Source organism: Leptodactylus fuscus, chromosome 2 (genome assembly GCF_031893055.1).
Source record: "Leptodactylus fuscus isolate aLepFus1 chromosome 2, aLepFus1.hap2, whole genome shotgun sequence".
In the NCBI taxonomy this organism is placed as follows: Eukaryota; Metazoa; Chordata; class Amphibia; order Anura; family Leptodactylidae; genus Leptodactylus; species Leptodactylus fuscus.
In genome coordinates, this window is record NC_134266.1 from 264,197,811 (window position 1) to 264,219,301 (window position 21,491).

Sequence of the window (21,491 nt, forward strand, 5' to 3'; positions counted from 1 at the left end):
CATGGAGTCTCATCTTCCTCTTCGTTGGTGACCGTTATATGGGGAGGTGGGGCGGGGCGGTTGGTTTGGGGTATAACAGTCTGTGGAGTCTCATCTTCCTCTTCGTTGGTGACTGCTATATGGGGGGTGGGATGGGGCGGGTGTATTGGGATAAATATAACAGTCCGTGGAGTCTCATCTTCCTCTGGTTTGGTGACAGCTGGACATGTATTGGGCAGCGATCTCCACAGTGGCCTCTTCTTCTCCCAGTAGAATGTAGAGTGGCAATGCCAAATATCTATTCGGACGTGCCAATAAAGCTTTTTTGATTTGATTTTGATTTGATTTGATTAATTTGTACCATACACTGAATATATTACCAGTACTATACAGTACCTACATAACAGTACCATACACTGAATATATTACCAGTACTATACAGCACCTACATAACAGTACCATATACTGAATATATACCAGTACTATACAGTATATACATAACAGTACCATACACTGAATATATTACCAGTACTATACAGTACATACATAACAGTACCATACACTGACTATATTACCAGTACTATACAGTATATACATAACAGTACCATACACTGAATATATACCAGTACTATACAGCACCTACATAACAGTACCATACACTGAATATATTACCAGTACTATACAGTACCTGCATAACAGTACCATACACTGAATATATACCAGTAATATACAGTACATACATAACAGTACCATACACTGACTATATTACCAGTATTATACAGTATATACATAACAGTACCATACACTGAATATATTACCAGTACAATACAGTATATATATAACAGTACCATACACTGAATATATACCAGTACTATACAGTACATACATAACAGTACCACACACTGAATATATTACCAGTACTATACAGTACATACATAACAGTACCATACACTGAATACATTACCAGTACTATACAGTACATACATAACAGTACCATACACTGAATATATTACCAGTACTATACAGCACCTACATAACAGTACCATACACTGAATATATTACCAGTACTATACAGCACCTACATAACAGTACCATACACTGAATACATTACCAGTACTATACAGTATATACATAACAGTACCATACACTGAATATATTACCAGTACTATACAGTATATACATAACAGTACCATACACTGAATATATTACCAGTACTATACAGTACATACATAACAGTACCATACACTGAATATATTACCAGTACTATACAGTACATACATAACAGTACCACACACTGAATATATTACCAGTACTATACAGTACATACATAACAGTACCATACACTGAATATATTACCAGTACTATACAGTATATACATAACAGTACCATACACTGAATATATTACCAGTACTATACAGTACATACATAACAGTACCATACACTGAATATATTACCAGTACTATACAGTATATACATAACAGTACCATACACTGAATATATTACCTGTACTATACAGTACATACATAACAGTACCATACACTGAATATATTACCAGTACTATACAGTATATACATAACAGTACCATACACTGAATATATACCAGTACTATACAGTACATACATAACAGTACCATACACTGAATATATTACCAGTACTATACAGTACATACATAACAGTACCATACACTGAATATATTACTAGTACTATACAGTACATACATAACAGTACCACACACTGAATATATTACCAGTACTATACAGTACATACATAACAGTACCACACACTGAATATATTACCAGTACTATACAGTACATACATAACAGTACCATACACTGAATATATTACCAGTACTATACAGTATATACATAACAGTACCATACACTGAATATATACCAGTATTATACAGTACCTACATAACAGTACCATACACTGAATATATACCAGTAATATACAGTACATACATAACAGTACCATACACTGAATATATTACCAGTACTATACAGTATATACATAACAGTACCATACACTGAATATATACCAGTACTATACAGTACATACATAACAGTACCATACACTGAATATATTACCAGTACTATACAGTATATACATAACAGTACCATACACTGAATATATTACCTGTACTATACAGTACATACATAACAGTACCATACACTGAATATATTACCTGTACTATACAGTACATACATAACAGTACCATACACTGAATATATTACCAGTACTATACAGCACCTACATAGCAGTACCATACACTGAATATATTACCAGTACTATACAGTATATACATAATAGTACCATACACTGAATATATACCAGTACTATACAGTATATACATAACAGTACCATACACTGAATATATTACCAGTACTATACAGTACATACATAACAGTAACATACACTGAATACATTACCAGTACTATACAGTACATACATAACAGTACCATACACTGAATACATTACCAGTACTATACAGTACATACATAACAGTACCATACACTGAATACATTACCAGTACTATACAGTACATACATAACAGTACCATACACTGAATACATTACCAGTACTATACAGTATATACATAACAGTACCATACACTGAATATATTACCAGTACTATACAGTACATACATAACAGTACCATACACTGAATATATTACCAGTACTATACAGTATATACATAACAGTACCATACACTGAATATATTACTAGTACTATACACTATATACATAGCAGTACCATACACTGTTATCTAATACGCACTGTACATATTTTCCGTTGCTGCGAATACTACTATGCCCCATCTCCGCTATTCGCCAGCGCTTTGTAGCTTTCCCGGCTCCACATTCCTCCACTAGCACAAATATGCTAAACATTTTAATGATTTTAGGTTCAGCTTATATGTGGGGATTTGTGCGACTGCCTCAAGATACAGAAATCTCTGTCCAATTCTTTACAAAGCAGTACAAGCCCTGACTGGCTGCAGAATACAAGAGCCTCCCGCTATGGAGTGCGGAGCCTGGCAATAAAATGGTTAATTAGCAAGCAATTACTATACAGATGCAGCAGTGCTGAGAGGGTTGAGTTTTTCACATGCACAGTAGTGCTGAATTATTGATGCGTATAGCAGGGCTCAGTTTTTTAGATGTAATTCTCTTTATGTAGTTCAGGATTTACACGAGTAGCAGGGCTGTGCTTTTCAGATGTAGCAGAGCTGTGCTTTTCAGATGTAGCAGAGCTGTGTCTGTCACTTGTCATAATTCGGGAAACATTACAGTATTTAGTTATTTTTTAGTCTATAGAATGTGTCTGTTATTGTCTACTCCAGCAGGGCTGAGCTGCAATACCAGACATAGCCTGTAGACAGAAGTGGCGCTGTTTCTCTAACAACATAAAACCCCTTTTAAGGGGTTGTCCAGGATTTGGAGCCAATTCAGGGGGCAAATACAAAAAAATCTTAGGCGACCCCTTTAATAATACGATGATAATACACATTCAGCGCTGCTACATCTGTATGTTGATGTCCTTGGGTAGACAGACATTGGCCAGTACGTGAGTGTATAAGATAAGGGGACGTGAGTCTCATTGTACAGCGCTGCAACTTAGGTTGGCGCTATATGCATAACAATAGAATATAGAATACGACCGACCGCTGAAGCTACACATCAATCTTCCAAGATGGAAACCTCCGGGGAAATTCTTGGCAAATCCTCCCGTCGCATTACTAACATGCATTTTAATTGGCTCTAAATAAGAAAAAAAAATCACATTAACAAGAGAAGCGCCCTGGCTGCGGCCTAATAAAGGAATGCACTTCATGGCGTCCTCGCTGCACCCCCGAGCCGTCAGGGGCCATTAATTAGGATTGTATTCCCATATAAATGGGATGCTACACCGCTCTGTGGTCGCGCGACTAGAAAACACAGCGTAAGCAAAATGACTCAAATAAGAGGCAAGATGTAATGTCTGCAGAAACCCCCTGCTCAATATTACTGCAGTGCCCCCGCAGGAGAAACAGAGCACTGCACGGATTACATGGATATTAGTGTTGTGTTGTGTCATGTATGGGCATGCTGGGTCCTCCACTATTGTGGCTGATTGTGTGTGAAAATGGGTCTGTATCCCTTTAACAGGTAGAGCAGCTATAGGGGGTCATATATATAGCTATAGGGGAAGATAGATAGATAGATAGATAGATAGATAGATAGATAGATATGAAATAGATAGATAGATAGATAGATAGATATGGATAGATAGATAGATAGATAGATAGATAGATAGATAGATAGATAGATAGATTGATTGATAGATAGATAGATAGGAGATAGATAGATAGATAGATAGATAGATAGATAGATAGGAGATAGATAGATAGATAGATAGATAGATAGGAGATAGATAGATAGATAGATAGATAGATAGATAGATAGGAGATAGATAGATAGATAGATAGATAGATAGATAGATAGGAGATAGATAGATAGGAGATAGATAGATAGATAGATAGATAGATAGATAGATAGATAGATAGATAGATAGAGATAGGAGATAGATAGATAGATAGATAGATAGATAGGAGATAGATAGATAGATAGATAGATAGATAGATAGATAGATAGATAGATAGATAGGAGATAGATAGATAGATAGATATATAGATAGATATAGGAGATAGATAGATAGATAGATAGATAGATAGATAGATAGATAGATAGATAGGAGATAGATAGATAGGAGATAGATAGATAGATAGATAGATAGATAGATAGATAGGAGATAGATAGATAGATAGATAGATAGATAGATAGATGATAGATAGATAGATAGATAGATAGATAGATAGATAGATAGATAGGAGATAGATAGATAGATAGATAAATAGATAGATAGGAGATAGATAAATAGATAGATGATAGATAGATAGATAGATAGATAGATAGATAGGAGATAGATAGATAGGAGATAGATAGATAGATAGATAGATAGATAGATAGATAGATAGGAGATAGATAGATAGATAGATAGATAGATAGATGATAGATAGATAGATAGATAGATAGATAGATAGATAGATTGATAGATAGATAGGAGATAGATAGATAGATAGATAGATAGGAGATAGATAGATAGATAGATAGATAGATAGATAGGAGATAGATAGATAGGAGATAGATAGATAGATAGATAGATAGATAGATAGATAGATAGATAGATAGATAGATAGATAGATAGAGATAGGAGATAGATAGATAGATAGATAGATAGATAGATAGATAGATAGGAGATAGATAGATAGATAGATAGATAGATAGATAGATAGATAGGAGATAGATAGATAGATAGATAGATAGATAGATATAGGAGATAGATAGATAGATAGATAGATAGATAGATAGATAGATAGATAGATAGATAGGAGATAGATAGATAGGAGATAGATAGATAGATAGATAGATAGATAGATAGGAGATAGATAGATAGATAGATAGATGATAGATAGATAGATAGATAGATAGATAGATAGATAGATAGATAGGAGATAGATAGATAGATAGATAGATAGATAGATAGGAGATAGATAAATAGATAGATGATAGATAGATAGATAGATAGATAGATAGATAGATAGATAGGAGATAGATAGATAGGAGATAGATAGATAGATAGATAGATAGATAGATAGATAGATAGGAGATAGATAGATAGATAGGAGATAGATAGATAGATAGATAGATAGATAGATAGATAGATGATAGATAGATAGATAGATAGATAGATAGATAGATGATAGATAGATAGATAGATAGATAGATAGATAGATAGATAGGAGATAGATAGATAGGAGATAGATAGATAGATAGATAGATAGATAGATAGATGATAGATAGATAGATAGATAGATAGATAGATAGATAGATAGGAGATAGATAGATAGATAGATAGATAGATGATAGATAGATAGATAGATAGATAGATAGATAGATAGATAGATAGATAGGAGATAGATAGATAGATAGATAGATAGATAGATAGATAGATAGGAGATAGATAAATAGATAGATGATAGATAGATAGATAGATAGATAGATAGATAGGAGATAGATAGATAGATAGATAGATAGATAGATGATAGATAGATATGGATGTATACTATCCATATCCAGTTCACCTGCCCCTATATATATACATGCACAGTACAGTATATTGTGGTACACCCCCCCAGCCCCCCCCAGCATCACTTACACACCCTGTGAACAATACAATATATATTGGTGTGCTACTGGGTGTATGAGCCACATATTAAGCAGAAAACGGAGACAAAAATAGTCTAAGGCCCCCGGCCCCCTCCCCCATCCATTTACATGAGCGCTGCAGCTGTATCACTTCTGCTCAGTCTGGGAGATTTTCAAAGAATTTCCTCAGACTGGGTTTAATCTGCAGCCCGGCGAGCCTGTAAGAAATCGGAGCGGCCCGCACAGCATCCCTCGCCATCAAAAGCCGGCCCATGTATAATTTATGGACGGCGACAATCTTACCACTTCAGCATTTTGGGCTCTTCAAAATAAAAGTCAGCGCCGCCTGGTAATCGGTAGCATCTCACGTTACCATGGAAATGTAATCATATTCCACGGTTTAGGGAGAATTTTTTTAAAAAAAATTTTTGCAATTTTTTTTATTTTTTTTTTTCCCCGACAGCCGAGTCCGAGAAATAATGAGATTGTACAAATCCCTAGAGAGAAGTCGGAAATATTATTCGGACCCCCCCCCCAACCCCCCGATGAATTCAAAAAATTACAGTATGGCGTGGGTTAATGAAATTTTTGGCCTGACCTATAAAGGCGGGCACAAAAGTAGAGGTCACACCACCAAAGGGGGCGCCCAAATCCCCCTCTGTCACATAAGCACACCCCGTAGTATAAGGGCCGATGGAAGGTGGGGGCCCCGGGGATAGCGTTTTTATTTATTTCGGCGCCTCCGGTGGTTCAATATTGGAATTGTCAAATATTAATAATTTACATAAGAGACAGATAATAAATAAAGCTAAATACTAAATATTCATAAACTTCATAATATCGGCCCCGCTGCTCAGGGAGGGCGAGGGAGACAAAAAAATATTTTTGCATTATTTATGCCGGAGTTCAGCCTGTCATTTATACAAGGATTAGGCCGGGTTCAAAGACGGGAAAGATGAGAGGAACGGCAAAAAGGGAAGCGTAAAAATATCCCACTAAAATTTAGTTATTTTTTAATTATTAAATTTTGAATAAAAATTGCAATTTTTTTTTATGTTTTTCTAAAATTTGTTTTTGTAAAAAAATTGGGCAAAATTGGCAAGATTCCGTTTGCAAATATGTGAGACGCTTTTATTTATAAATTGGGGGCTCCTCAGACCCCAGGGTTTAAGTGGAGGCCCAAATGAGGTGTAAAAAAACCAAAAACATTTGTAATCACTAGGGTTGAGCGATCGGGATCGGCCGGAAAATGATCGGAAATCGGGTTTTAAAATCGATAATCCGGTTTTCTTCTGTATGCAAATGAGTTCTCTCGTAGCACTGGGGGTGGGCCCCAGCTCTCAAACAGCACTGGGGGCGTCCCCAATCCTGCGAGAGAACTCTCCAGTGCCACCTCCATCTTCTTCAGGAACGCATCTTCTTCAGGAGCTGGGGGTCAAACATCTAGGCCTCGGGCCTTGGGCAGAGCCGTCTGCGCATGCCCACAGGCCACAAGAAAATAGTAAGCTGTGTAAGCGGCCATTTTCTTGTGGCCTGTGGGCATGCGCAGTCGGCTCTGCCCAAGCCCCGAGGCCTAGAAGTTTGACCCCAGGCTCTGCCCTAGGCCTAGAAGATTGAAACCCAGGACGGAAGAAGACACAGGCTATTCCTACGTGTGATCGACAAAAAATGAGATTTTAATGATAGAATCCCTTTAAGAGGACCACAAGGGATTCCAGGGGAGGTGAGTATCAGTGTATATTATGTTACCGCATCCCTCTGGGGCCTCTACTTGCTATATTATGGGGTCTCTAGAGACCCCAGAGTATAAAAGGGATTCATGGGTGGTGAACCCAAAATTATTTGTTTGCCAAACCTGAAATTTTTATAAAATTTGTAACAAAACTGAATTTTTTCCTCCACCAGTTTAAATTTTTTTAAAAAAATGGGCACCCATTATAGTCACAGCGGTCTAATGGGCTCCGCCTGTAACCGTTGTTCTAACAGTCCGACGAGGGGCCCGAACAAAGGTGGGAAAGGAAATTAAAGAATTTTTGGATTTTTAATTTTGAAGATATGATTTGGATAATTCCTCCTAGGACTGTTCCTTTTCAGTAAGATAGAAGCCTTACAGTAAGGTTCCAGAATGACTCCGCCCCCCCAGATTGTAGGAGGGGCACAAAGGGCCTCCGCCTTCACCAAGGTCCTGATATTTCTATGGTGCTATTATATAAGCCCTATAGGGTAGTAATATTTATGCAGTGTTATTAGATAAGCCTTATGGGGCACTATTATTTACATGGCGGCATTATGTAAGTCCTATAGGTCAGATATTTATATGGTAGCTTTATAGAAGCTTTATAGGGCACTACTATTTATAAGGTGTGGCTATATCAACTCTATAGGGCATTGATATTTATTTAGTGTTATTACACGAGCAGAATAGGGCACTGATATCTATACATGATTATTATATAAACCCTATAAGGCCCTGATATCTCCTTGAGTTTATTATATAAGCCCTATAGGGCACTGATATTTATATGACACTATTATATAGCGTACTGATATCTATACAGTATTATTCTATAAGCCCTATAGGGTACTGATATTTCTATGATGCTATTCTCTATGCCCCATAGGGTACCGATAGTTTTATGTTGCTATTATATAAGCCCTATAAGGTACTGACATTGATATGATGCTTTTATATAAGCCCTATAGGGTACTAATATTTCTATGATGTTATTGTATAAGCCCTATAGGGCACTGATATTGATATGGTGCTATTATATAAACCCTATACAATACTGATATCGATATGATGCTATTCTATAAGCCCTATAGGGTACTGATATACTATAATGCTATTCTATAAGCCCCATAGGCTACTGATATTTCTATGATGTTATTATATAAGCCCTATAAGGTACTGATATTGATATGATGCTATTCTATAAGCCCTATAGGGCACTGATATTGATATGAAGCTATTCTATAAGCCCTATAGGGCACTGATATTGATATGGTGCTATTCTATAAGCCCTATAGGGCACTGATATACTATAATGTTATTCTATAAGCCCTATAGGGCAGTGATATACTATAATGTTATTCTATAAGCCCTATAGGGCAGTGCTATACTATAATGTTATTCTATAAGCCCTATAGGGCACTGATATACTATGATGCTATTCTATAAGCCCTATAAGGTACTGATATACTATAATGTTATTCTATAAGCCCTATAGGGCACTGATATACTATAATGTTATTCTATAAGCCCTATAGGGCACTGATATTGATATGGTGCTATTCTATAAGCCCTATAGGGTACTGATATTTCTATAATGTTATTCTATAAGCCCTATAGGGCACTGATATTTCTATGATGTTATTCTATAAGCCCTATAGGGCACTGATATACTATAATGTATTCTATAAGCCCTATAGGGCACTGATATACTATAATGTATTCTATAAGCCCTATAGGGCACTGATATACTATAATGTATTCTATAAGCCCTATAGGGCACTGATATACTATAATGTATTCTATAAGCCCTATAGGGTACTGATATTGATATGGTGCTATTATATAAACCCTATAGGGCACTGATATACTATAATGTTATTCTATAAGCCCTATAGGGTACTGATATACTATAATTTTATTCTATAAGCCCTATAGGGCACTGATATACTATGATGTTATTCTATAAGCCCTATAGGGCACTGATATACTATAATGTATTCTATAAGCCCTATAGGGTGCTGATATTGGTATGGTGCTATTATATAAGCCCTATAGGGCACTGATATTTCTATGATGCTATTCTATAAGCCCTATAGGGCACTGATATACTGTAATGTTATTCTATAAGGCCTATAGGGCACTGATATACTATAATGTTATTCTATAAGCCCTATAGGGCACTGATATACTATAATGCTATTCTATAAGCCCTATAGGGCACTGATATACTATAATGTTATTCTATAAGCCCTATAGGGTACTGATATACTATAATGTTATTCTATAAGCCCTATAGGGCACTGATATACTACAATGCTATTCTATAAGCCCTATAGGGCACTGATATACTATGATGTTATTCTATAAGCTCTATACGGCACTGATATACTATAATGTTATTCTATAAGCCCTATAGGGCACTGATATACTATGATGTTATTCTATAAGTTCTATAGGGCACTGATATACTATAATGTTATTCTATAAGCCCTATAGGGCACTGATATTGATATGATGCTATTCTATAAGCCCTATAGGGCACTGATATTGATATGGTGCTATTCTATAAGCCCTATAGGGCACTGATATACCATAATGTTATTCTATAAGCCCTATAGGGCAGTGATATACTATAATGTTATTCTATAAGCCCTATAGGGCACTGATATACTATGATGCTATTCTATAAGCCCTATAGGGCACTGATATACTATAATGCTATTCTATAAGCCCTATAGGGCACTGATATACTATGATGTTATTCTATAAGCTCTATACGGCACTGATATACTATAATGTTATTCTATAAGCCCTATAGGGCACTGATATACTATAATGTTATTCTATAAGCCCTATAGGGCACTGATATACTATGATGTTATTCTATAAGCTCTATAGGGCACTGATATACTATAATGTTATTCTATAAGCCCTATAGGGCACTGATATTGATATGATGCTATTCTATAAGCCCTATAGGGCACTGATATTGATATGGTGCTATTCTATAAGCCCTATAGGGCACTGATATACTATAATGTTATTCTATAAGCCCTATAGGGCAGTGATATACTATAATGTTATTCTATAAGCCCTATAGGGCAGTGATATACTATGATGCTATTCTATAAGCCCTATAAGGTACTGATATACTATAATGTTATTCTATAAGCCCTATAGGGCACTGATATACTATGATGTTATTCTATAAGCCCTATAGGGCACTGATATACTATAATGTTATTCTATAAGCCCTATAGGGCACTGATATACTATAATGTATTCTATAAGCCCTATAGGGCACTGATATACTATGATGCTATTCTATAAGCCCTATAGGGCACTGATATACTATAATGCTATTCTATAAGCCCTATAGGGCACTGATATACTATGATGTTATTCTATAAGCTCTATACGGCACTGATATACTATAATGTTATTCTATAAGCCCTATAGGGCACTGATATACTATAATGTTATTCTATAAGCCCTATAGGGCACTGATATACTATGATGTTATTCTATAAGCTCTATAGGGCACTGATATACTATAATGTTATTCTATAAGCCCTATAGGGCACTGATATTGATATGATGCTATTCTATAAGCCCTATAGGGCACTGATATTGATATGGTGCTATTCTATAAGCCCTATAGGGCACTGATATACTATAATGTTATTCTATAAGCCCTATAGGGCAGTGATATACTATAATGTTATTCTATAAGCCCTATAGGGCAGTGATATACTATGATGCTATTCTATAAGCCCTATAAGGTACTGATATACTATAATGTTATTCTATAAGCCCTATAGGGCACTGATATACTATGATGTTATTCTATAAGCCCTATAGGGCACTGATATACTATAATGTTATTCTATAAGCCCTATAGGGCACTGATATACTATAATGTATTCTATAAGCCCTATAGGGCACTGATATACTATAATGTTATTCTATAAGCCCTATAGGGCACTGATATACTATAATGTTATTCTATAAGCCCTATAGGGTACTGATATACTATAATGTTATTCTATAAGCCCTATAGGGCACTGATATACTATAATGTTATCCTATAAGCCCTATAGGGTACTGATATACTATAATGTTATTCTATAAGCCCTATAGAGCACTGATATACTATAATGTTATTCTATAAGCCCTATAGGACACTGATATACTATAATGTTATTCTATAAGCCCTATAGGGCAGTGATATACTATAATGTTATTCTATAAGCCCTATAGGGCACTGATATACTATGATGCTATTCTATAAGCCCTATAAGGTACTGATATACTATAATGTTATTCTATAAGCCCTATAGGGCACTGATATACTATGATGTTATTCTATAAGCCCTATAGGGCACTGATATACTATAATGTTATTCTATAAGCCCTATAGGGCACTGATATACTATAATGTATTCTATAAGCCCTATAGGGCACTGATATACTATAATGTATTCTATAAGCCCTATAGGGCACTGATATACTATAATGTTATTCTATAAGCCCTATAGGGCACTGATATACTATAATGTTATTCTATAAGCCCTATAGGGCACTGATATACTATAATGTTATTCTATAAGCCCTATAGGACACTGATATACTATAATGTTATTCTATAAGCCTTATAGGGCACTGATATACTATAATGTATTCTATAAGCCCTATAGGGCACTGATATACTATAATGTTATTCTATAAGCCCTATAGGGCACTGATATACTATAATGTTATTCTATAAGCCCTATAGGACACTGATATACTATAATGTTATTCTATAAGCCCTATAGGGCACTGATATACTATAATGTTATTCTATAAGCCCTATAGGGCACTGATATACTATAATGTTATTCTATAAGCCCTATAGGGCACTGATATACTATAATGTTATTCTATAAGCCCTATAGGGTACTGATATACTATAATGTTATCCTATAAGCCCTATAGGGTACTGATATACTATGATGTTATTCTATAAGCTCTATAGGGTACTGATATACTATAATGTTATCCTATAAGCCCTATAGGGCACTGATATACTATAATGTTATCCTATAAGCCCTATAGGGCACTGATATACTATAATGTATTCTATAAGCCCTATAGGGCACTGATATACTATAATGTTATTCTATAAGCCCTATAGGGCACTGATATTGATATGGTGCTATTCTATAAGCCCTATAGGGCACTGATATACTATAATGTTATTCTATAAGCCCTATAGGGTACTGATATACTATAATGTTATTCTATAAGCCCTATAGGGCACTGATATTGATATGGTGCTATTCTATAAGCCCTATAGGGCACTGATATACTATAATGTTATCCTATAAGCCCTATAGGGCACTGATATACTATAATGTTATTCTATAAGCCCTATAGGGCACTGATATACTATAATGTTATTCTATAAGCCCTATAGGGCACTGATATACTATAATGTTATTCTATAAGCCCTATAGGGCACTGATATACTATAATGTTATTCTATAAGCCCTATAGGGCACTGATATACTATAATGTTATTCTATAAGCCCTATAGGGCACTGATATACTATAATGTTATTCTATAAGCCCTATAGGGTACTGATATACTATAATGTTATTCTATAAGCCCTATAGGGCACTGATATACTATAATGTTATTCTATAAGCCCTATAGGGCACTGATATACTATAATGTTATTCTATAAGCCCTATAGGGTACTGATATACTATAATGTTATTCTATAAGCCCTATAGGGCACTGATATACTATAATGTTATTCTATAAGCCCTATAGGGCACTGATATACTATAATGTTATTCTATAAGCCCTATAGGGCACTGATATACTATAATGTTATTCTATAAGCCCTATAGGGTACTGATATACTATAATGTTATTCTATAAGCCCTATAGGGTACTGATATACTATAATGTTATTCTATAAGCCCTATAGGGCACTGATATACTATAATGTTATTCTATAAGCCCTATAGGGCACTGATATACTATAATGTTATTCTATAAGCCCTATAGGGCACTGATATACTATAATGTTATTCTATAAGCCCTATAGGGTACTGATATACTATAATGTTATCCTATAAGCCCTATAGGGCACTGATATACTATAATGTTATTCTATAAGCCCTATAGGGCACTGATATACTATAATGTATTCTATAAGCCCTATAGGGCACTGATATACTATAATGTTATTCTATAAGCCCTATAGGGCACTGATATACTATAATGTTATTCTATAAGCCCTATAGGGCACTGATATACTATAATGTTATTCTATAAGCCCTATAGGGTACTGATATACTATAATGTTATTCTATAAGCCCTATAGGGCACTGATATACTATAATGTTATTCTATAAGCCCTATAGGGCACTGATATACTATAATGTTATTCTATAAGCCCTATAGGGTACTGATATACTATAATGTTATTCTATAAGCCCTATAGGGCACTGATATACTATAATGTTATCCTATAAGCCCTATAGGGCACTGATATACTATAATGTTATTCTATAAGCCCTATAGGGCACTGATATACTATAATGTTATTCTATAAGCCCTATAGGGCACTGATATACTATAATGTTATTCTATAAGCCCTATAGGGCACTGATATACTATAATGTTATTCTATAAGCCCTATAGGGCACTGATATACTATAATGTTATTCTATAAGCCCTATAGGGCACTGATATACTATAATGTTATTCTATAAGCCCTATAGGGTACTGATATACTATAATGTTATTCTATAAGCCCTATAGGGCACTGATATACTATAATGTTATTCTATAAGCCCTATAGGGCACTGATATACTATAATGTTATTCTATAAGCCCTATAGGGTACTGATATACTATAATGTTATTCTATAAGCCCTATAGGGCACTGATATACTATAATGTTATTCTATAAGCCCTATAGGGCACTGATATACTATAATGTTATTCTATAAGCCCTATAGGGCACTGATATACTATAATGTTATTCTATAAGCCCTATAGGGTACTGATATACTATAATGTTATTCTATAAGCCCTATAGGGTACTGATATACTATAATGTTATTCTATAAGCCCTATAGGGCACTGATATACTATAATGTTATTCTATAAGCCCTATAGGGCACTGATATACTATAATGTTATTCTATAAGCCCTATAGGGCACTGATATACTATAATGTTATTCTATAAGCCCTATAGGGTACTGATATACTATAATGTTATCCTATAAGCCCTATAGGGCACTGATATACTATAATGTTATTCTATAAGCCCTATAGGGCACTGATATACTATAATGTATTCTATAAGCCCTATAGGGCACTGATATACTATAATGTTATTCTATAAGCCCTATAGGGCACTGATATACTATAATGTTATTCTATAAGCCCTATAGGGCACTGATATACTATAATGTTATTCTATAAGCCCTATAGGGTACTGATATACTATAATGTTATTCTATAAGCCCTATAGGGCACTGATATACTATAATGTTATTCTATAAGCCCTATAGGGCACTGATATACTATAATGTTATTCTATAAGCCCTATAGGGCACTGATATACTATAATGTTATCCTATAAGCCCTATAGGGTACTGGCATTTTTATGGTGTTATTAATGGGTCACTGTTATTTGGGGACTATACTGTACTCCTCTGTAATGGTTGTGCGGTGTTATTATTGGGCAGTATATGGCGCTGCCATTAGAGGTTTTTCTGAGACGTTGACAATGTATCTCCTGCCTCATGACTGGGCGACCCCCATAATGCCCCCCCCCCCCCCCCCATACTGGCGGGCCCTCTGCCAAACCCCACGTCCACATAATATGGGCGCAGTATATAAATCACTCTCCCTACAATACCAGACTATCACAAGGGAAGTTGTCGTATCCGAGCTGAGATCCAAGTGTTCATCTGCCGTATCCCAGCAGAGAATGTGTCGTCCTGTTACCAGATCCCTCCTCGCATTCTATTCACTGAATTACCCCGTAACCGTAGAAACTGCCTGTGAAAAGAGCGAGAGAACTTGTTTTTCTTGGCAGTATCTGGGAAAACGATTAACGGGCACAAAGGCTTACGATTAAATATGACGGGGGGGGGGGGGGGGACGACAAAGTGCATTTTGCTGGGACGACGTAACGGATTCCTGGCGCGGATTGTCGTGTCGGCGAGCTGGGTTACGGTCCCACATTCCATAAGGACGGGTCCGCGCCTACAGGAGATCAGTTCTCTCACGTTTCAATGGGAAATCAAAGCGCGGGCAATGAATGGGAGATGTAACGTCTGCGTGTACCGGCACCGGGCGAAAACAAGATCCGACTCACGCTAAAGTTTGTGCCCCCCCCCGCCTCATTAAAGGGGCAACTGTTTCCAGCGGACAGCAATGCATTGTTAGGCCGCAGACAACCATCTCACCCCTCCTGGAGCCCGACACAAAAACATTGCCGGCCATTGTGGCACATGGGGCAAGCGTCCAAAGTCATCTCCTAATCCTCCCGAATTTCTGTCAACTGTCAGCGTTACACAGGCGAAGCGCTGAATTAAATGAAGTCCCGAAGCAGCGCTCCGGCACACAGGGAAAGGCTGCGTGCATTAACTCTTCACAGCCCATCGTAGACTACAATATATCTGGTGATACTCTGTATCCTTCATGTGCTACAGCACTTCCCTATAGAGGCATAGTGTTCATCCTGAGCTTTCTGGTTCATGAATACAATCCGAGGCAGGCAGTAGAGACTGACACATACACAGTGCAATGCAAACTAGAAATAAGAATGCAAATTTGTATGTCATTCACTGTAGCACTTTCCTATCTACAAAAGTCCTGTTCATCCTGGGCACCTGGTTCATGAATATAATCTGAGGCAGGTAGTGGAGACTGACATATATAGAGTGTAAGGCAAACTAGAAATGAGAATGCAAATTTATATGTCATTCACTGTTGCACTTTCCTATCTATGAAAGTCCTGTTCATCCTGGGCACCTGATTCATGAATATAATCCGAGGCAGGCAGTAGAAACTGACATATATAGAGTGTAACGCAAACTAGAAATGAGAATGCAAATTTATCTGTCATTCACTGTTAGCACTTTCTATATAAGAAAGTCTTGTTCATCCTGGGCTTCCTGGTTCATGAATATAATTTGAGGCAGGCAGTAGAGACAGACACATATACAGTGCAATGCAAACTAGAAATAAGAATAGACATTTATATGTCATTTACTAAAGCACTTTCCTATCTATGGTTCATGAATATAATCCAAGGTAGGCAGTGGAGACTGACACAGAGTGTAATGCAAACTAGAAATAAGAATGCAAAGTTATACGTCGTGCACTGCAGCACTTTCTTAACTATGAAAGTCCTGTTTATACTGGGCTTCCTGGTTCATGAATATAATCCGACACGGGCAGTAGAGACTGACACACATACAGTGCATTGCAAACTAGAAATAAGGATGCAAATGTATACGTCATGCACTGCAGAACTTTCCTATTTATGAACAACCTGCTCATCCTGGGCTTCCTTGTTGATGAATATAATCCGAGGTAGGCAGTAGAGACTGACACATACACAGTGTAATGCAAACTAGAAATAAGAGTGCAAAGTTATATGCCATGTACTTCAGCACTTTCCTATTTATGAATAACCTGTTCATCCTGGGCTTCCTGGTTCATGAATATAACCCAAGCCAGGTAGTAGAGACTGACACATACCTAGTGTAATGTAAACTAGAAATCGGAATGTAGATTTATATGTCACAAGAAGGCCATAGGTAGTATTATCTCTCACGTGTCCCCCACAATTCAATGTACTGCAGCACTTCACTATCTATGAAAGAACTGTTCATCCTGCGCCTCCTGGTTCATGAATATAACCATTGAACAGCAGTAGAGACTGACACAGTGCAAATGGTTGTCAGAGATTTCAGCATTAATGGTAAAACTATTTTTTCGGCCCACAGTTTCTTATACTGTAAAACTCTCTTATTCTATAGCACTGTTCATCCTCAGCCTTCTGAATATAATACAAGTGCAGCAGTAGAGACTGACTCAAAAGGTGTACAATCTACATAGCAGTGCACATTTCTATGGCCTTCACCCCCTATCCTCCCCTAATATAATCTATAAAGGTCCAATGAGCTTCTTGATTCATGAATATAATCCGAGCACAGCAGTAGAGACTGACACATAATGCAACAGGTGTACAATCTACATAGCAGTGCACATTTATATGGCAGTGAACCCTGTTCTCCCCCATGTTTCTCTATGAAGGTCCCCTGAGCTTTCTGATTCATGAAATATAACTAGGGGTATAACCAGATATAACAACGTCATTCAAAACCTCTGTGACCTTATGACAAAGCCTTATGACATGAACACTTTCATGGCTGCCATAGATTCCAGCATTATTCATAATAAGCATGTTTTCTGAGTTCTATCCTGTGCTTCCCGAATATAATCCAAAAACGGCAGTAGAGACTGACACGTACACAGCACACTTTCTGCACAGTTATAACCAGTAATACCAATGCAGATTCAGATGCCATGGATGACACTATAATGGATAATATTAGTGTTTGTAAACATCTTAGGTGCTTCCTGATCCATGAATATAAGCCAAGAACAGCAGTAGAGACTGACACATACACTCTGCAACATTATCAACTTTATAGCCAGCCATAACAATCCAGATCACAAGGCATTAAAGTCATGACTAGCTAGCATTATTGATTGTGAAGGCCCTATTACGCATGAATATAACTCAAGAAATGCAGTAGAGACTGACATATACACATTGCAACATAAGCAGGGGTACAACCAGGCATAACAATCCAGATTTATAAGGCATTCACAAGATGGATAGTGCTGTCATGGCAGTAAAGGTCCTGATTCATGAACATAATCCAAGAACAGCAGTGGAAACTGACACATACATAGCGCAATATGAGCAGAGGTAACAGTATAAGCAGTCATGACAATCCAGATTCTATTGGAGACAAGGGTGGTAATGAAGTGGGTGACGGTTGTGGTCCTTGTCTTTGGGAACCCTCTGGGTGCTAGCTATGTATATGTGCACATACAGGAAGAGTATATACTAGTGTGGGGTGATGATGATAATAATAATAATGATAATGATGATAATAATAATAATAATAATAATAATAATAATAATAATATAGAAAATATAATAATAATAATAATAATAATAATAATAATAATAATAATAATAATATATAAGAAAAGTACAATAAATAAAATAATATATTAATATATAATTATAATATATTATAATATATTATTATAATTCAATATATTATAAAAATATTAATAAAATAATAAATATAAAATAAAATAAAATAATAATAATAATAAAAAAAATTAATAAAATAATAAATATAAAATATAATAAAAAGAATAAATTAATAATAATAATAATAATAATAATAATAATAATTGTAATAAAAATAGTATACAAAAATCTATAAAATATGATGAAAATAATAATAGTAATAATAATAATAATAATAATAATAAATAATAATAATAATAATAATAATAATAATAATAATAATAATAATAATAATACAATCCATGATAACCTTAGGTGACCTCTGTATTATTTAGGACTGCAGTTTATGGGCCATGCCTAGTGTCAGGGAGGAGGAGGCCGCTGGGTACGATGCCAATGACCCATCGGGCACACCTAATGAATCCAATGCTCTGCATGCAGATTTGCGCCCAGCCAGGCGGCACAGGGGGGGACAGAACAGAAGAAGAAGTGGTGAGTTCACTAAATCTCGCTGCCCTGTGTGAATGAACAATCCTGATGTGTAATACGGCCAGCGACAGCGATCAGTCACCCACCAGACCGAGGAAACTTTCCCATCACACCGGGCTTGGCGGGCAGCGCTGACTTTGCAATGAAAATGCATTTTGTGCTGGACAGTGAACGCTCCAGGCACAATAAAGCCGGCGCTCGCCACAGACATCATTACCAGTACAGGCATTGTAATGGGATTTAACCCCTACGGCACCACCGCCTATTGTAAAACCTCACGTTCCAGCACAGCGATGGGATTCCCACGGTTTGCCGGGATTTGCAGCCGTCATCTGTCATGTAACGCAACCATGTGTGTTCCATGGGCAGCCATGTGGGTCTACTGTAAATCATGGGCTTCCATTACATCATAGAGCGGTGCCAGGCACCTATACCCCACCGTGTATACTGCATCCATTGTATATACTAGGTAGAACCATTACGGATACTACTAGGATACTACTAGGATATATAGATGTATGTATATGGATTGCACTGGGACTAGGCACCTGCCCATCCAGAGGTAGCAGAGCTCATGTATAGGATAACGCAGCGATCCTATAGAAAGCCATACCATGCCATATGACAAACCCGGCTCTGCTACGCTGACACCCATGATCCCATTGAACTTGATAGGTATGACATACAGATCTGACCCCCCTCGACTCCCTGCCCTCACTTCCCATAGCCACAAACTTTCAGACAAGAGCAAAGGTAGCGGCAACTTCTACTCCGAACACTCAGCAAGAAAACACAATAGACAAAGAATAAGGGACAATGACAATGGCACTAACCCTGACAGCAGGCGGTGCAGGACGGACAGAGGTTCTGCGGGATCCTGAATCATATCCATTTGGAATAGGAAAGCCAGGGATTAGAGGAGTAGCATGCTGCCTCCGCTCACACATCCAGCCCTGAGCTGTGGCTGCCTATGGACTGGGAACCTGATCCTATCTATCCTGCCTCACTGCTAGGAGAGAATTCCCAGCCCACTAATCACAGCGCAGCCTACTGGGGAACCCTGCCTGCTCGCCTGCCTGCTGCCTGCATGGGTTTTGTCTTGTGCTCTGTTCCTCCTTCTGCTCCTCTCCTGACACTTGCACCACCTTGTACTTTTATTTATTTTTTTTTTCAAAGATGGTGGCAGGGGTGGGGGCTCAGGTAGCGGTGGTGGTCCTGTGCAGACAGGAATAAAATCCCAAAATATACCGCAGGCAGGATGATTATTTTTGTTTTATGATTTTTGTATTATTTATTTTATTGTTGTTATTTATATTTTATATTATTGTTATTTTATATCATTGATTTTTTTTTTATACATTTTCTATATTATTGTTAGTTGTTTTTTTTTATTATTGACCTTTCTTATTTTTTTTATATTATTATTTTATATTATTTATTTTTTATATTATTGTTATTTTATATCATTGATTTTTTTTATACATTTTCTATATTATTGTTAGTTGTTTTATATTATTGATTATTTTATTTATTTGTTTTTTAATTATTATTTTATATTATTTATTTTATTGTTGTTATTTATATTATTTTTACCTTTTTAGATTTTTTTAATATTATTATTATTTTATATAATTGAATTTTTTTATACATTTTCTATATTATTGTTAGTTGTTTTATATTATTGAT

General features: G+C 36.2%; 1 protein-coding gene across 4 annotated transcripts in view; it reads right to left on the minus strand.

Moving 5' to 3' along the window:
- FAT3 (FAT atypical cadherin 3) overlaps positions 1 to 20,866 on the minus strand; it is a 502,317-nt gene extending 481,451 nt beyond the window's left edge. For all 4 annotated transcript variants that reach the window (XM_075266169.1, XM_075266167.1, XM_075266168.1 and 1 more), the window contains exon 1: positions 20,639 to 20,866. The gene's annotated coding sequence lies outside the window, so the exon portion shown is untranslated. The remainder of the gene's footprint in view (positions 1 to 20,638) is intronic.
- Positions 20,867 to 21,491: the final 625 nt, after the last annotated feature.